The sequence below is a fragment of the Thalassophryne amazonica genome, chromosome 1 (assembly GCF_902500255.1).
Source record: "Thalassophryne amazonica chromosome 1, fThaAma1.1, whole genome shotgun sequence".
NCBI lineage: Eukaryota > Metazoa > Chordata > Actinopteri > Batrachoidiformes > Batrachoididae > Thalassophryne > Thalassophryne amazonica.
The window spans coordinates 119,736,724-119,755,793 of NC_047103.1; the positions used below are offsets into that span (position 1 = coordinate 119,736,724).

The window sequence follows — 19,070 nt, forward strand, 5'->3', positions numbered from 1 at the left end:
TGCAAGTAACATTTCAGTTTAGAATTTCTTTTGACTCACAGATTAAGAGTAAAAAATTAGGGAGAAAAAAAAGGCAAATACTACATTATCAAATTTCTGTCAAACCTAAAACTTTAGCAGGTTAGTTAAGGGTAAGTATTTACACATTTAGCAGAATATTTACAAACAAGCTAAATATTGAGACGAAAAGCAGCTTAATAAAATAGCTAATTGTTCCTCCCTGAAAGACACATTAAAGTGTCTAATGATAGACATTTAACATGTAAGGGCGCGTTTATTCAAATTTGCAACTCATGGATGTTTTGAGCTATTTTGTAGCCTGCAGTCTTTTGATATCAATTTTAATTGAAGGGACACTTGTAAAATACTAATAATAAAATAAGAATTTTAAAAAATGGCTGTTTGTGCAAATTTTTGTGGCGAGGGTGCTCGGAGGGGGACTTGCCTGGGGAGTAATTCATTGTAGAACCGCCACTGATCATCTCTGGGTTCCAGGACTCGGCACTGGGCTCTGTAGTGTAGTGTAGAGAAACTTCAAAGAGATGAGTGCAGTCTGACCCACTGTGGAGATCTGTGTGCTGAAGTGCTAAACATTCATAAGATGCTACATTTTTACAAAACACACACACACACACACACACACACACACACACACACACACACACACACACACACACACACACACACACACACACACACACACACACACACACAAGAAAAAACAAAATACCACACACGCTAAATACTACACCATAATTATACACACTGCAAACACGCCAAATATTTCTCAAATTTCTCACATACTAAAACTCTAATCACTGGCTGTACACCCGAAATCTGCATGTACTCAGCGTTTTTCCACGTCGTTGCATTTGTTTGCTTGCAGCTGTATGTTTGCTTTTAATTTATGCGTTCTCTCGTCTGTAGCCCTTGCCGCACTCCTGCCTTTTTTTTTATTGTAGAAATGCACTCTGGTCTCAAAATGGTAAAGCAAACGGCATTCAGGTTTGAAGATTGACAGCGGGACACACTGCTTCCTTGTCAGGGCTGAGAACATCAGATCGCAAAGTTCAGAGTCCTTATATGCCCCCCCCCAAAAAATAAGTAGAAAATATTGTCATTTAAACTCACAAGCAAACTTAAAACTGTCCATCTCTTGTTTCAGCATTGAGAGCGAGACAGAGAGCGAAATCGCACCGTCCGTCTCTTTGCAGTTTTTTTCAAACCCTGGTGTTTCTGATCACCGGCGCTGCGGCTGTGTGATCAAGCAGTCAGTCACACGCAGGTTCGATTACCAGCTCTGATCACGGACGCACAGGAGCTGCGTACGTGGATCAGACACACACGTGCTTCACCTTCTCTTCAGTGTTTGGATGTGTTGTAGCACATGTGCTCACAAAAGGACTGCCTCGTTCATGATTTAGCAACTCAAATGTTCAAACAACTCTGGGATTTCTGTTTTCATATGTCACACCTTTCTGGATCAAGCTTGTTCACATGCGAATGTCTGCTCCTGCTGGAATTTTTTTTCCATATTTGATGGCTCAAAGTCATGCTTCTGTAAACTGCCACCTGGTTTACACAAACTGAGGTGCAGTTCGCTCTGAGAGACCACAGCAGATGACACGTAATAGCTCCACGGAAACAAATGAGGCTGATCGCATTCCTGCAAAGCCCCCCCCCCCCCCCCTTGCTAAGAACAAATACACAGCCATCAACGGTTGTGTCGGCCGTCAGCAGCTACACAGAAACGAGGCTGATCGCGCTTCTGCAAAGCCCCCCCCCCCCCCCCCCCCCACTGCGAACAAATATGCAGCAATCAATTCCTGTTTAGGGGGAATTACTACAGGCAGATCCATGGTTGTGCGATGGGGTCTCCGATATCCCCCATTGTGGCCAATCTGTACATGGAGCGAGTGGAGAAGACAGCCTTGACGTCATTCACGGGCATCTCTCCCAGTCACTGGTTCAGATATGTCGATGACACATGGGTTAAAATCAAGCAACAGGAGGTCGAGGACTTTACAGAACACATCAATTCGGTGGACTCCAATATCAAGTTCACACGTGAGGATGCCAAAAAATACCATTTAGCCTTCTTGGACTGTGATGTTACGATTGGAGAGAACAGGCAGCTCGAGACAGAGGTTTATAGAAAACCCACTCACAATATCTGCTCTTTGGCTCAAACCACCCCCTTGAACACAAGCTCGGGGTGATCAGGACTCTTCAACACAGAGCCCTACAGGTGCCCACAACTGCAGAGGGAAGGGCTAAAGAGCAACAACTTGTACGGAATGCCCTCACAGTATGTGGGTACCCACGTTGGTCCCTGGACAAAGTGCAGAAGTCCCAGAAAACAAAGAGACCAGATAGACAGGAGACGGAGACAAGAAGAAGAGGAGTGTCTCTCCCTTATTTAGCACAAGTAGGGGAAAAACTACAGAGGATCTTCAGACAGCACAAAATCCCAGTTTACTTTAAACCAGTCAACACCTTGAGACAGATATTAGTTCACCCTAAGGACAGGATCCCTAGTTACAAACAGAGCAATGTAGTGTATCATATCAGATGTCAGGAAAACTGTAATGAACACTACATAGGTGAGACGAAGCAACTTTTACACAAGAGGCTATACCAACACAGCAGAGAGGTCGCCAGCGGACCTCAGTCTGCAGTTCATCTCAATCAATCAATCAATCAATTTTTTTATATAGCGCCAAATCACAACAAACAGTTGCCCCAAGGCGCTTTATATTGTAAGGCAAGGCCATACAATAATTATGCAAAACCCCAACGGTCAAAACGACCCCCTGTGAGCAAGCACTTGGCTACAGTGGGAAGGAAAAACTCCCTTTTAACAGGAAGAAACCTCCAGCAGAACCAGGCTCAGGGAGGGGCAGTCTTCTGCTGGGACTGGTTGGGGCTGAGGGAGAGAACCAGGAAAAAGACATGCTGTGGAGGGGAGCAGAGATCGATCACTAATGATTAAATGCAGAGTGGTGCATACAGAGCAAAAGGAGAAAGAAACAGTGCATCATGGGAACCCCCCAGCAGTCTACGTCTATAGCAGCATAACTAAGGGATGGTTTAGGGTCACCTGATCCAGCCCTAACTATAAGCTTTAGCAAAAAGGAAAGTTTTAAGCCTAATCTTAAAAGTAGAGAGGGTGTCTGTCTCCCTGATCTGAATTGGGAGCTGGTTCCACAGGAGAGGAGCCTGAAAGCTGAAGGCTCTGCCTCCCATTCTGCCTCCCATCTCCACCTGAAAGATACTAACCACACGTTTGAGGACAAGGAAGTTAAAATCTTAGCTGGAGAGAAGAAATGGTTTGAGAGAGGTGTCAAGGAAGCATTCTTTGTAAAACAGTTGAAACCCAGCCTTAACCACGGAGCGGGTCTCAGACACGCTTTGTCCCCTGTTTACAATGTGGTACTCAGGTCAAAGCAGTTTCAGTCTTTTGTTCATGGTAATGAGTCATTCACGTCATCAGGAGAGAGTCGTCAAGGGAGCCATCGGGGAGGCTTCCGTCCTGTCATTAGGAGAGTGCTAACTAGAGCACAATAGGTGCTAATTAGAGCTATTGTTTAGTCACTAGCCTATAGCAGTCAGCCTCTCAGTAGGTGGGGTCTGGTTAGGTTAAAAAACTCCAGCTTTTGTTGGCTTCTGGTTTATTCTTCTCTACAAGAGTCAAGACAGAAGTCAGACTACCAGAACAAGAATTGTAGCTGAGGGAGCTTCTGTGATTTGAAGCGAAACGTCCTCACATCAAGCAACCCAGTCCAGTCGAAGATTCAAGCTTCTCTACTATGGAAACCACCTGGACAACTGAGAGCCTACACAGAAACATGCAGCAATCAAGGATCACTTCCTCAAAACTTTTGAACTGTCATACTGAAACGCCCAGTAGGCTCTTGTCTCTGCACAGGCTGGAGGACAGCAAGCCCTTCAGAGTTCATGGACAGAATGCTGCAGCTCCGGCCAGACGTTTTGTGAAGCAACTCTCCTTTGGTTACTTTATCAAAGCATCATTCAACCCATCATTCTGTACTGTTCCTCATGTTTCTTTACCATGCTTTCTGTCAAAAACTGGGCCAAACTCACGCGCATCACAAACACAGCTGCTAAAATTATCGGACTCCCCACACCCAACCTCACAGAACTGTTATGGATAAGACGCGGATTGAGGAGCGGTCCAGTATCTGACTGAACCCAGCATGAAATAATCAGAAGCAGTTCCAAAAAGAAAACACATTTATTTTTCTCCCTTTGTGCTATACATGAAATACTAAATAATTAGAGTTCTGGTGAGGTGAAAAGGCGGCGCGCTCTCTCAGCGTCTCAACAGTCAGAGTCCGAATGTTCAGGACTCAGGAGTTCCACCAACACCCCCCCCCCAGGTGACTTTCCCAGACTGTACTCTGCAAAGGAGGAACAGAGATGAGATTATTCAACACTTATTACTACGAAATATTGTTTAGAGGCAAACTTATCAGCTACACGTTTAGGTCTGGTTTCAAAACTTAGTTCAAAGAGGCTGCTGCTCACAGCTAGTGGAGGATCATTAATCCCCATGCCACTGCCGTGAGGAGCATGCCAAACAATTTCCACCAATAATTACTTATAGCTGCGTATAAACGCCAATTTACATTCACGGATAAACTTTTCAGAATATTCACCTCTGTCATGTGCTGACAACGTTTGCCTCTCACCCTCGTCCTCCTTCACATGCGTGATGTCAGTCTCTGAAACGGCCCTCAGCGTCCCCACACGGTCGTCACAAGGTCGTATTCTCCGGCAATCTTATCCAACTCACTGCTGGTTTAAATGTAGTTCTTCATCACTACATTGGTACCAGCTGGAAGTCCTCAGATCTGCACGTGAACATCACAGGTGTCGTGGATTGTCCTGATAGAGAGCCGCACGAGAATGCAACAGGTGCAGCCAATCATCGTAACAGAGGAGAGAGACTCTTCTGCAGCACATTTTCCTCAGAGAACAGCCCCAAATCACCTGGGAAGGAAAATAAACACAAAACAACCCAACCTTGTCCAGCCAAACCCCCCCCAACACACAACAAGAACTGAACAACAGGTCCATTATTCACATAGCAAACTCCATAGTACAAGACACCACTCACCCACTTCACCACCACTTCACCACTTCCTTCAGGGCGCCGATATAGAAGCATCAAGTTTAGGAGGGCTCACCTCGGGAGGAGCCTGATCCCTGCAGCTACGCTTTGCCCTCAACGGCAAGCCCTGATGACCAGTCGGTCTGCCATTGTACCGTTGCTGTGAGCATCACTGTAGATGTCTGTGCTGTGTATCTTGTGATGTGCTACTGTGATATTGTTGCTGTCTGTCCTGTGATGTGCCGTTGTGTCTACTGCGTTGTTTGTCTGTTATGTACAATGTAATGTACAGTCGATGAAGACAAATTTCCCCACGGAGACCAATAAATCTAATCTAATCTGGTGCGCGCAGTGCTGGAACACCACCACGATCACGGACTGCCATGCGCTGGTGGAAAGGCCGACAAATTCTTCCTGGCCGGCCAGCACCACGGCAGCACTCGCCACATCACACGCAGTCGCAGAAGCCCCACACCGCATACACCAGCTCCGCCGTGGAGAAAGCAGCTGCATCTCTCCTCCACAAAAACACTCACAAACTGGCTTCTGTACTGTGTGAAAACATTCAGCTGGTTGAACGAAGTCAAACTAAATGCTAACGTTACTAAAACTAAGCAAACGATGAAAAGCTGTCAAATGCTACAGCAAAACGAAATACGGATGAATTGAGGTTTTTGGTGGCATTCCTTCAAATTTTTCAACAGTTTAAAAATCTTGAAGTGCCAGCTACAGGAACAAAGCTGCGCGAATGTTAAACAATGCCAACGAAAGTCCTTTCTTGTTTCGTTTTGTGTTCATTGACCTTCATTAGGCCCCTTCACACATAGTATGAATGTGGTCAACTTGCGCATGAAGTGTGCATAATGTGCACATGAAGCAGGAATCATATGCAAAATGTGTAAAATCGTAGCCGCCTCTAATGCCTCATATAACTGTTGCTACAACTATTTGCACACACCAACAGCTGAAAGAGCGTGTGTGCTGTGAGAGCCCATCGAAGCTTCTCGCAGCAGGTGTCGGCCAAATGCCTGACACGCACAAACATCTAACACCGCTCACATGGCACTTAGAAAATGTGTGGCTATTTGCACTATCACAAAAACAGTCAGCCAACGATCATTGCTCCCACGACTGTGGAGTTGCAAAAAGCCACACACATGTGGTGCATGTGTGCGTTGGGTTTGAATCCTGTGAATGGCATTTTATTTTAACTGCAGGGTTCTGTATTGATGTGGAGCAGCTGCTCACACTGTGTTCCCGCGTGCATGAACCGTCGCAGCGGTATGGTGCACGCCTGCCTGTCGGCGCGATGTTTTCGTGGTTCACTCATACGAGCTGTTCCACCGTGAGTCACCCTGAGTTGTACTATGTGTGAAGGGGCCCTAAGTGCCATGTGACCAGGCCATAAAGTCCACAGTGGCCTATACTTCTTACAACCCCAATTGCAATGAAGCTGGGATGTTGTGTAAAATGTAAATAAAAACAGAATACAATTATTTACAAATCCTCTTCAACCTATATTCAATTGAATACACCACAAAGACAAGATATTTAAAGTTCAAACTGATAAACTTTATTGTTTTTGTGCAAATATTTGCTCATTTTGAAATGGATGCCTGCAACATGTTTCAAAAAAAGCTGGGACAGTCAATCAATCAATCAATTTTTTTTTTATATAGCGCCAAATCACAACAAACAGTTGCCCCAAGGTGCTTTATATTGTAAGGCAAGGCCATACAATAATGATGTAAAACCCCAACGGTCAAAACGACCCCCTGTGAGCAAGCACTTGGCTACAGTGGGAAGGAAAAACTCCCTTTTAACAGGAAGAAACCTCCAGCAGAACCAGGCTCAGGGAGGTGCAGTCTTCTGCTGGGACTGGTTGGGGCTGAGGGAGAGAACCAGGAAAAAGACATACTGTGGAGGGGAGCAGAGATCGATCACTAATGATTAAATGCAGAGTGGTGCATACAGAGCAAAAAGAGAAAGAAACAGTGCATCATGGGAACCCCCCAGCAGTCTACGTCTATAGCAGCATAACTAAGGGATGGTTCAGGGTCACCTGATCCAGCCCTAACTATAAGCTTTAGCAAAAAGGAAAGTTTTAAGCCTAATCTTAAAAGTAGAGAGGGTGTCTGTCTCCCTGATCTGAATTGGGAGCTGGTTCCACAGGAGAGGAGCCTGAAAGCTGAAGGCTCTGCCTCCCATTCTACTCTTACAAACCCTAGGAACTACAAGTAAGCCTGCAGTCTGAGAGCGAAGCGCTCTATTGGGGTGATATGGTACTACGAGGTCCCTAAGATAAGATGGGACCTGGTTATTCAAAACCGTATAAGTAAGAAGAAGAATTTTAAATTCTATTCTAGAATTAACAGGAAGCCAATGAAGAGAGGCCAATATGGGTGAGATATGCTCTCTCCTTCTAGTCCCCGTCAGCACTCTAGCTGCAGCATTTTGAATTAACTGAAGGCTTTTTAGGGAACTTTTAGGACAACCTGATAATAATGAATTACAATAGTCCAGCCTAGAGGAAATAAATGCATGAATTAGTTTTTCAGCATCACTCTGAGACAAGACCTTTCTGATTTTAGAGATATTGCGTAAATGCAAAAAAGCAGTCCTACATATTTGTTTAATATGCGCTTTGAATGACATATCCTGATCAAAAATGACTCCAAGATTTCTCACAGTATTACTAGAGGTCAGGGTAATGCCATCCAGAGTAAGGATCTGGTTAGACACCATGTTTCTAAGATTTGTGGGGCCAAGTACAATAACTTCAGTTTTATCTGAGTTTAAAAGCAGGAAATTAGAGGTCATCCATGTCTTTATGTCTGTAAGACAATCCTGCAGTTTAGCTAATTGGTGTGTGTCCTCTGGCTTCATGGATAGATAAAGCTGGGTATCATCTGCGTAACAATGAAAATTTAAGCAATACCGTCTAATAATACTGCCTAAGGGAAGCATATATAAAGTGAATAAAATTGGTCCTAGCACAGAACCTTGTGGAACTCCATAATTAACTTTAGTCTGTGAAGAAGATTCCCCATTTACATGAACAAATTGTAATCTATTAGACAAATATGATTCAAACCACCGCAGCGCAGTGCCTTTAATACCTATGGCATGCTCTAATCTCTGTAATAAAATGTTATGGTCAACAGTATCAAAAGCAGCACTGAGGTCTAACAGAACAAGCACAGAGATGAGTCCACTGTCCGAGGCCATAAGAAGATCATTTGTAACCTTCACTAATGCTGTTTCTGTACTATGATGAATTCTAAAACCTGACTGAAACTCTTCAAATAGACCATTCCTCTGCAGATGATCAGTTAGCTGTTTTACAACTACCCTTTCAAGAATTTTTGAGAGAAAAGGAAGGTTGGAGATTGGCCTATAATTAGCTAAGATAGCTGGGTCAAGTGATGGCTTTTTAAGTAATGGTTTAATTACTGCCACCTTAAAAGCCTGTGGTACATAGCCAACTAACAAAGATAGATTGATCATATTTAAGATCGAAGCATTAAATAATGGTAGGGCTTCCTTGAGCAGCCTGGTAGGAATGGGGTCTAATAAACATGTTGATGGTTTGGATGAAGTAACTAATGAAAATAACTCAGACAGAACAATCGGAGAGAAAGAGTCTAACCAAATACCGGCATCACTGAAAGAAGCCAAAGATAACGATACGTCTTTGGGATGGTTATGAGTAATTTTTTCTCTAATAGTTAAAATTTTGTTAGCAAAGAAAGTCATGAACTCATTACTAGTTAAAGATAATGGAATACTCAGCTCAATAGAGCTCTGACTCTTTGTCAGCCTGGCTACAGTGCTGAAAAGAAACCTGGGGTTGTTCTTATTTTCTTCAATTAGTGATGAGTAGAAAGATGTCCTAGCTTTACGGAGGGCTTTTTTATAGAGCAACAGACTCTTTTTCCAGGCTAAGTGAAGATCTTCTAAATTAGTGAGACGCCATTTCCTCTCCAACTTACGGGTTATCTGCTTTAAGCTACGAGTTTGAGAGTTATACCATGGAGTCAGACACTTCTGATTTAAAGCTCTCTTTTTCAGAGGAGCTACAGCATCCAAAGTTGTCTTCAATGAGGATGTAAAACTATTGACGAGATACTCTATCTCCCTTACAGAGTTTAGGTAGCTACTCTGCACTGTGTTGTTATATGGCATTAGAGAACATAAAGAAGGAATCATATCCTTAAACCTAGTTACAGCGCTTTCTGAAAGACTTCTAGTGTAATGAAACTTATTCCCTACTGCTGGGTAGTCCATCAGAGTAAATGTAAATGTTATTAAAAAATGATCAGACAGAAGGGAGTTTTCAGGGAATACTGTTAAGTCTTCTATTTCCATACCATAAGTCAGAACAAGATCTAAGATATGATTAAAGTGGTGGGTGGACTCATTTACTTTTTGAGCAAAGCCAATAGAGTCTAATAATAGATTAAATGCAGTGTTGAGGCTGTCATTCTCAGCATCTGTGTGGATGTTAAAATCGCCCACTATAATTATCTTATCTGAGCTAAGCACTAAGTCAGACAAAAGGTCTGAAAATTCACAGAGAAACTCACAGTAACGACCAGGTGGACGATAGATAATAACAAATAAAACTGGTTTTTGGGACTTCCAATTTGGATGGACAAGACTAAGAGACAAGCTTTCAAATGAATTAAAGCTCTGTCTGGGTTTTTGATTAATTAATAAGCTGGAATGGAAGATTGCTGCTAATCCACCGCCCCGGCCCGTGCTACGAGCATTCTGACAGTTAGTGTGACTCGGGGGTGTTGACTCATTTAAACTAACATATTCATCCTGCTGTAACCAGGTTTCTGTTAGGCAGAATAAATCAATATGTTGATCAATTATTATATCATTTACCAACAGGGACTTAGAAGAGAGAGACCTAATGTTTAATAGACCACATTTAACTGTTTTAGTCTGTGGTGCAGTTGAAGGTGCTATATTATTTTTTCTTTTTGAATTTTTATGCTTAAATAGACTTTTGCTGGTTATTGGTAGTCTGGGAGCAGGCACCGTCTCTACGGGGATGGGGTAATGAGGGGATGGCAGGGGGAGAGAAGCTGCAGAGAGGTGTGTAAGACTACAACTCTGCTTCCTGGTCCCAACCCTGGATAGTCACGGTTTGGAGGATTTAAGAAAATTAGCCAGATTTCTAGAAATGAGAGCTGCTCCATCCAAAGTGGGATGGATGCCGTCTCTCCTAACAAGACCAGGTTTTCCCCAGAAGCTTTGCCAATTATCTATGAAGCCCACCTCATTTTTTGGACACCACTCAGACAGCCAGCAATTCAAGGAGAACATGCGGCTAAACATGTCACTCCCAGTCTGATTGGGGAGGGGCCCAGAGAAAACTACAGAGTCCGACATTGTTTTTGCAAAGTTACACACCGATTTAATGTTAATTTTAGTGACCTCCGATTGGCGTAACCGGGTGTCATTACTGCCGACGTGAATTACAATCTTACCAAATTTATGCTTAGCCTTAACCAGCAGTTTCAAATTTCCTTCAATGTCGCCTGCTCTGGCCCCCGGAAGACAATTGACTATGGTTGCTGGTGTCGCTAACTTCACATTTCTCAAAACAGAGTCGCCAATAACCAGAGTTTGATCCTCGGCGGGTGTGTCGTCGAGTGGGGAAAAATGGTTAGAAATGTGAACGGGTTGGCGGTGTACACGGGGCTTCTGTTTAGGGCTACGCTTCCTCCTCACAGTCACCCAGTCAGCCTGCTTTCCCGGCTGCTCGGGATCTGCCAGGGGGGAACTAACGGCGGCTAAGCTACCTTGGTCCGCACCGACTACAGGGGCCTGGCTAGCTGTAGAATTTTCCACGGTGCGGAGCCGAGTCTCCAATTCGCCCAACCTGGCCTCCAAAGCTACGAATAAGCTACACTTATTACAAGTACCATTACTGCTAAAGGAGGCCGAGGAATAACTAAACATTTCACACCCAGAGCAGAAAAGTGCGGGAAAGACAGGAGAAGCCGCCATGCTAAATCGGCTAAGAGCTAGTAGCTACGCTAAGCTAGCGGATTCCTAAAAACACGCAAAGTGAATAATGTGTAAATAATTTAGAGGTGATTCAGCAGAAGGAGTGCTTTAGTTAAGGCACGTAAAGATTACACTGGGAAACAAATCGTAATCTAGATAACTAGATCAATCTAACTGCGCAGATTAAACAGCTAACAGATACAGAAAAACACCGCTGTGCTCCGGAACAGGAAGTGATACAATACCGCAGTGAGAGCCAACCACCAGTAGAGGCAAGCAACAGTGGTACGTTTACCACTGTGTTACATCACCAGTGCCCAAAGAACACCTGTTTAGAACATTCCATAGGTGAACAGGTTAATTGGAAACAGGTGAGTGTCATGATTGGGTATAAAACGAGCATCCCGAAAAGCCTCAGCCATTCACATCAAAGATGGGGCGAGGATCACCACTTTGTGAACAACTGCATGAAAAAAAAAGTCCAAAGGTTTAAGAACAATATTTCCTCAACATTCAATTGCAAGGAATTTAGGGATGCCTACCAGCTCCACTGATGAAAACAAAATACAAAAGGAAAACTACAGCACAAACCTCTGCCAACACTAGTTTCCAATTCCACAAAATTTTGCCTTGGAAAAAAAAAATTGCAAGGTCAAACTCCTGTTAGAAGTGGCTTATGTTTTAACTAAGGAGGGTTTGAACTCAGTACAGGCAGTGATGAGGCAAGTGGTAGGTGACTTATTGTCCAAATTGTGACCAAACTTCCCAACAAGAGCAAAACAAGGCATGAAAAAAAGGGTCCAAAATAAACACATGAGCAATGTTCAAACAGTCACTGAAAAAATTAGTCAGCACACAAGGGAGCACGCAGAAGTACAAAAAGATAAACAGGTAACTGTCAAATATTCACAAACCAAAGAACAATGTGAAACATCTGGCAAACTAACAGGAACAGAGGTGTGTCTTAAATGCTAAATGAACTGAGTGAATGGAAGACAGGTGTGTGCAGAGGTCAAAGGTAAACAGACAACAGGAAGGTGGAAAAAATAAACAGCCTAAGGGCCCTGTCCCATTGGCGTTAGGAGGATCTGCGTATGGATTGCGCACAAAATTGGCCCATATTCGCCAAACATCCGCAATATCCGTGTAACATGCCTGTATGAGTCGGCCGTCATCCGAACACGCCCCCGCAGAGGCATGCATGTCCGCAGCCAGGGTTTTTGAGCTGTTCAAAAATCTGAATGCGGATGACATCCGCCTTACATACGCCATACATACTCAATTCATACACAATACATACTCACTCTGTACGCTGTATATCTGCCATTAACCGCTGATATCTGCAACTGACGGGGATTGCGGCTTGGCAGCGGACCGGGACAGTGTGTAAAACAGATATATATCGTGCCCATCATGTCCACATCACAAACTAAAATAGCTTGTAGCGAATGCATACAAATCGGCCACGAATAAAGCGTTTTATTACATCTGCTTTGCAGCTGATTTGCAGACAATCTGTGAATGCATAACAAACACGTCACGTAAACCCAAAGTACTACATGTGGCAGAAAGCGACATACCTGCCAGTCAGTGCCGGTCCGGGTGTGTAAATCCACAAAGACGTAATAGCTGCTGCAATCCAGGACTTTTATTTAACACCAACAAAAGGAAGAGTTGCTGTTTACCCACAAATCACTCAAAAAAAAAAAAAAAAACACAGTCTCACACCCCGAACCCTTCCCCCCTCCCGCTCCCCAAGCTCATGAACAGTTTACCCTCGCATGACAAAATGAACATTAACTCTGTGATCAACTTGTCGAAGTCCAGCAAATGCTCCAGAGGCTGTATTGTTGGTGTGAATAGTGATGCCAAAGGCTCGAGTGCGCTTCTTTTATGACTTCAATGCAGATGCCGTGCACGCACAACACGTGCGTGATGCATTCATAGTACACCCGTAATACTGCCGTGATAATCTCAACGTGTCGGATCAGTTTCATCACTACATGCGTTATATAACTGTGATCGTTCATCATATATTCGCTATATATTATTTATCTATCTATATATCTATATATATATCTATATATAGATATATATATAGATATATATATCTATATATCTATAATTTGTTATTTTTGGGCATTTTTGTTGCGGACGACAACGAACGCCCGCAGTTTGTATACTCAATTCATGCACAATTAATCCTCTCCCCAGTGGGACAGGGCCCTAAGAAGGTAAAAAAAAGAGGATGAAACAAAGGCAGGCAAGTGAACAGGTCAAAGGTAAGTGGCAAAAAACTAACAGCGATGAACTTGAATTAAAGACTAGAACATAATAAGTAACATCATGAAGCAGTCAAAAAACAAAATATGAATCCAAGCATACAAAAGGAAAAACAATCGTGGAACTATAAAGTGCAAACAGAGTAACATAAGAGAATATAATATTAACATCTTAAATAAACTAACATATAAAAAGAGATGATCAAAAACAATAACAACTGAATAAAAACCAATTAACTTAAACAGGCATGCAATGTGGAACTCAGAAGTGCATTAAATATCAATTAACACATGAGAGGAAACAATCAGAAATCTAACACAAGAGAACTGAAGCAGATGAATAATACCAAAGGAACCACATCGACCCAAGCGGGAGACCAAAGCCCAGACACAGGAGAAAGTCCAGGAACAAAGACAGAGGCAGACTCTCAAAAAGACACCCATACCCACACACACAACATGACTTTTCATAAGCTAAATTAGATATGATGTCAGGAGTATGTATTTAGTTCATGCACTTGATTAAAAGTTTTTTTTTGTGTCTTTCATAGTTTTTTCAACTTTTTCATTTTCTGAATTATTTTGAGATAATTTCACAGAACACCAGTTATCAAATCAAATCAAATCAATTTTATTTATATAGCGCCAAATCACAACAAACAGTCGCCCCAAGGCACTTTATATTGTAAGGCAAAAGCCATACAATAATTACAGAAAAACTCTAACGGTCAAAACGACCCCCTATGAGCAAGCACTTGGCGACAGTGGGAAGGAAAACTCCCTTTTAACAGGAAGAAACCTCCAGCAGATCCAGGCTCAGAGAGGGGCAGTCTTCTGCTGGGACTGGTTGGGGCTGAGGGAGAGAATCAGGAAAAAGACATGCTGTGGAAGAGAGCAGAGATCAATCACTAATGATTAAAAGCAGAGTGGTGCATACAGAGCAAAAAGAGGTGAATAAAAAGAAACACTGGGTGCATCATGGGAAACCCCTCAGCAGTCTATAGCAGCATAACTAAGGGATGGTTCAGGGTCACCTGATCCAGCCCTAACTATAAGCTTTTTCAAAAAGGAAAGTTTTAAGCTTAATCTTAATAGTAGAGAGGGTGTCTGTCTCCCTAATCCGAATTGGGAGCTGGTTCCACAGGAGAGGAGCCTGAAAGCTGAAGGCTCTGCCTCCCATTCTACTCTTACAAACCCTAGGAACTACAAGTAAGCCTGCAGTTTGAGAGCGAAGCGCTCTATTGGGGTGATATGGTACTATGAGGTCCCTAAGATAAGATGGGACCTGATTATTCAAAACCTTATAAGTAAGAAGAAGAATTTTAAATTCTATTCTGGAATTAACAGGAGCCAATGAAGAGAAGCCAATATGGGTGAAATATGCTCTCTCCTTCTAGTCCCTGTCAGTACTCTAGCTGCAGCATTTTTGAATTAACTGAAGGCTTTTCAGGGAACTTTTAGGACAACCTGATAATAATGAATTACAATAGTCCAGCCTAGAGAAAATAAATGCATGAATTAGTTTTTCAGCATCACTCTGAGACAAGACCTTTCTAATTTTAGAGCTATTGCAAAAAAACAGTCCTACATATTTGCTTAATATGCGCATTGAAGGACATATCCTGATCAAAAATGACTCCAACATTTCTCACAGTATTAGTGGAGGTCAGGGTAATGCCATCCAGAGTAAGGATCTGGTTAGACACCATGTTTCTAAGATTTGTGGGGCCAAGTACAATAACTTCAGTTTTATCTGAGTTTAAAAGCAGGAAATTAGAGGTCATCCATGTCTTTATGTCTGTAAGACAATCCTGCAGTTTAGCTAATTGGTGTGTGTCCTCTGGCTTCATGGATAGATAAAGCTGGGTATCATCTGCGTAACAATGAAAATCTAAGCAATGCTTTCTAATAATAGTGCCTAAGGGAAGCATGTATAAAGTGAATAAAATCGGTCCTAGCACAGAACCTTGTGGAACTCCATAATTAACCTTAGTCCGTGAAGAAGACTCCCCATTTACATGAACAAATTGTAATCTATTAGATAAATATGATTCAAACCACTGCAGCGCAGTGCCTTTAATACCTTGGCATGCTCTAATCTCTGTAATAAAATTTTATGGTCAACAGTATCAAAAGCTGCACTGAGGTCTAACAGGACGAGCACAGAGATGAGTCCACTGTCTGAGGCCATAACAAGATCATCTGTAACCTTCACTAATGCTTTCTGTACTATGATGAATTCTGAAACTCTTCATATAGGCCATTCCTCTGCAGATGATCAGTTAACTGTTTTACAACTACCCTTTCAAGAATTTTTGAGAGAAAAGGAAGGTTGGAGATTGGCCTATAATTAGCTAAGATAGCTGGGTCAAGTGATGGCTTTTTAAGTAATGGTTTAATTACTGCCACCTTAAAAGCCTGTGGTACATAGCCAACTAATAAAGATAAATTGACCATATTTAAGATCGAAGCATTAATTAACGGTAGGGCTTCCTTGAGCAGCATGGTAGGAATGGGGTCTAATAGACATGTTGATGGTTTGGAGGAAGTGACTAATGAAAGTAACTCAGACAGAACAATTGGAGAGAAAGAGTCTAACCAAATACCAGCATTACTGAAAGCAGTCGAACATAAAGATATGTCTTTGGGATGGTTATGAATAATTTTTTCTCTAATAGTTACAATTTTATTTGCAAAGAAAGTCATGAAGTCATTACTAGTTAAAGTTAAAGGAATACTCGGCCCAATAGAGCTCTGATTATTTGTCAGCCTGGCTACAGTGCTGAAAAGAAACCTGGGGTTGTTCTTATTTTCTTCAATTAGTGATGAATAGTAAGATGTCCTAGCTTTACGGAGGGCTTTTTTATAGAGCAACAGACTCTTTTTCCAGGCTAAATGAAGATCTTCTAAATTAGTGAGACGCCATTTCCTCTCCATCTTACGGGTTATCTGCTTTAAGTTGCGAGTTTGTGGGTTATACCACAGAGTCAGGCACTTCTGATTTAAGGCTCTCTTTTTCAGAGGAGCTACAGCATCCAAAGTTGTGCTCAATGAGAATGTAACGCTATTGACGAGATAATCTATCTCACTCACAGAGTTTAGGTAGCTACTCTGCACTGTGTTGGTATATGGCATTGAAGAACATAACAAAGAAGGAATCATATCCTTAAACCTAGTTACAGCGCTTTCAGAAAGACTTCTACTGTAATGAAACTTATTCCCCACTGCTGGGTAGTCCATTAAAGTAAATGTAAATGTTATTAAGAAATGATCAAACAAAAAGGGGTTTTCAGGGAATACTGTTAAGTCTTCAATTTCTATGCCATATGTCAGAACAAGATCTAAAATGTGGCTAAGGTGGTGGGTGGGCTCATTTACATTTTGAGCGAAGCCAACTGAGTCTACAGTAATAATAGATTAAATGCAGTGTTGAGGCTGTCATTCTCAGCATCTATGTGGATGTTAAAATCACCCACTATAATTATCTTATCTGAGCTAAGCACTAAGTCAGACAAAAGGTCTGAAAATTCACGAAGAAACTCACAGTAATGACCAGGTGGACGATAGATAATAACAAATAAAGCTGGTTTTTGAGACTTCCAATTTGGATGGACAAGACTAAGAGTCAAGCTTTCAAATGAATTAAAGCTCTGTCTGGGTCTTTGATTAATTAATAAGCTGGAGTGGAAGATTGCTGCTAATCCTCCTCCTCGACCCGTGCTTCGAGCATTTTGACAGTTAATGTGACTAACATATTCATCCTGCTGTAACCAGGTTTCTGTAAGGCAGAATAAATCAATATGTTGATCAATTATTATATCATTTACTAACAGGGACTTAGAAGAGAGAGACCTAATGTTTAATAGACCACATTTAACTATTTTAGTCTGTGGTGCAGTTGAAGGTGCTATATTATTTTTCTTTTTGAATTTTTATGCTTAAAAAGATTTTTGCTGGTTATTGGTGGCCTGGGAGCAGGCACCGTCTCTATGGGGATGGGGTATTGGGGGGATGGCAGGGGGAGAGAAGCTGCAGAGAGGTGTGTAAGACTACAACTCTGCTTCCTGGTCCCAACCCTGGATAGTCATGATTTGGAGGGTTTAATAAAATTGGCCAGATTTCTAGAGATGAGAGCTGCTCCATCCAAAGTGGGATGGATGCCGTCTCTCCTAACAAGACCAGGTTTTCCCTAGAAACTTTGCCAATTATCTATGAAGCCCACCTCATTTTTTGGACACCACTCAGACAGCCAGCAATTCAAGGAGAACATGCGGCTAAACATGTCACTCCCAGTTCGATTGGGGTTACACACCGATTCAATATTAATTTTAGTGACCTCCGATTGGCATAACCGGGTGTCATTACTGCTGACGTGAATTACAATCTTATCAAATTTACGCTTAGCCTTAGCCAGCAGTTTCAAATTTCCTTCAATGTCGCGCGCTCTGGCCCCCGGAAGACATTTGACTATGGCTGCTGGTGTCGCTAACTTCACATTTCTCAAAACAGAGTCGCCAATAACCAGAGTTTGATCCTCGGCGGGTGTGTCGTCGAGTGGGGAAAAACGGTTAGAGATGTTAACGGGTTGGTGGTGTACAGGGGGCTTCTGTTTAGAACTTTGCTTCTTCCTCACAGTCACCCAGCCGACCTGCTTTCCCGGCTGCTCGGGATCTGCTGGGGGACAGCTAACAGCGGCTAAGCTACCTTGGTCTGCGCCAACTACAGGGGCCTGGCTAGCTGTAGGATTTTCCAAGGTGCGGAGCCAAATCTCCAATTCGCCCAGCCTGGCCTCCAAAGCTACGAACAAGCTACACTTATTACAAGTACTGTTACTGCTAAAGGAGGCCAAGGAATAACTAAACATTTCACACCCAGCGCAGAAAAGTACGGGAGAGACAGGAGAAGCTGCCATGCTAAACCGGCTAAGAGCTAATAGCTGCGCTAAGCTAGCGGATTCCTAAAAACACACAAAGTGAAGAATGTGAAAATTATTTAGAGGTGATTCAGCAGAGAGGGTGCTTTAGTTAAGGCACGTGAAGATTACACTGTGAAATAAATTGTTATCTAATTATTTAGATCAATCTAACTACGCAGATTAAACAGCTAACAGATACAGCAAAACACCGCTGTGCTCCGGAACAGGAAGTGATACAATACCGCAGTGAGAGCCAACCACCAGTCCAGGTTATCTCTGCTTTGCACAATTTGTCATTGCCTTTTGGTACTTGTTTTCTAACTGATAACTGGAATTTATACAAACAGGCACAAATTTGAAACCTATGTCCAATTTTGGTGGTGTAGGTAAAACCATAACAGAAAAATCAAAGTGACTTAGGCACTTTTGTTTGAGATATAATGCAAAAAGTACATCAAATGGGCTTTTCAATATTAAATTCAAATGTCTTCAAAATCCACAATCCAGATCAGATCTAGATCAAACTTTGTCAGGTGATAGTGAGTGGCAGTCTTCACCTCACTTTCAAATATAAGTGTGATTGGGGCATGTTTGATTAAGATATAATGTCAAATATATATTAAATGGCATTTTTCAATGTTAAATTTAAATGGCCACAAAATCTGTAATCTGGATCAGATCGGGATCAAACTTGGTCAGGTGAAAATTCTTCATC

The 19,070-nt window shown here is 42.3% G+C and overlaps 1 long non-coding RNA gene across 1 annotated transcript; it reads right to left on the reverse strand.

Annotated features, from left to right (window-relative positions):
- Positions 1-4,069: 4,069 nt before the first annotated feature.
- Positions 4,070-5,132, reverse strand: LOC117520240. The gene is made up of 2 exons (XR_004563582.1): positions 5,085-5,132; positions 4,070-4,162 (listed from the first exon to the last, which is right to left on the reverse strand). It is a non-coding gene; the product is annotated as an uncharacterized LOC117520240 (long non-coding RNA).
- Between the last annotated feature and the right edge of the window lie 13,938 nt (positions 5,133-19,070).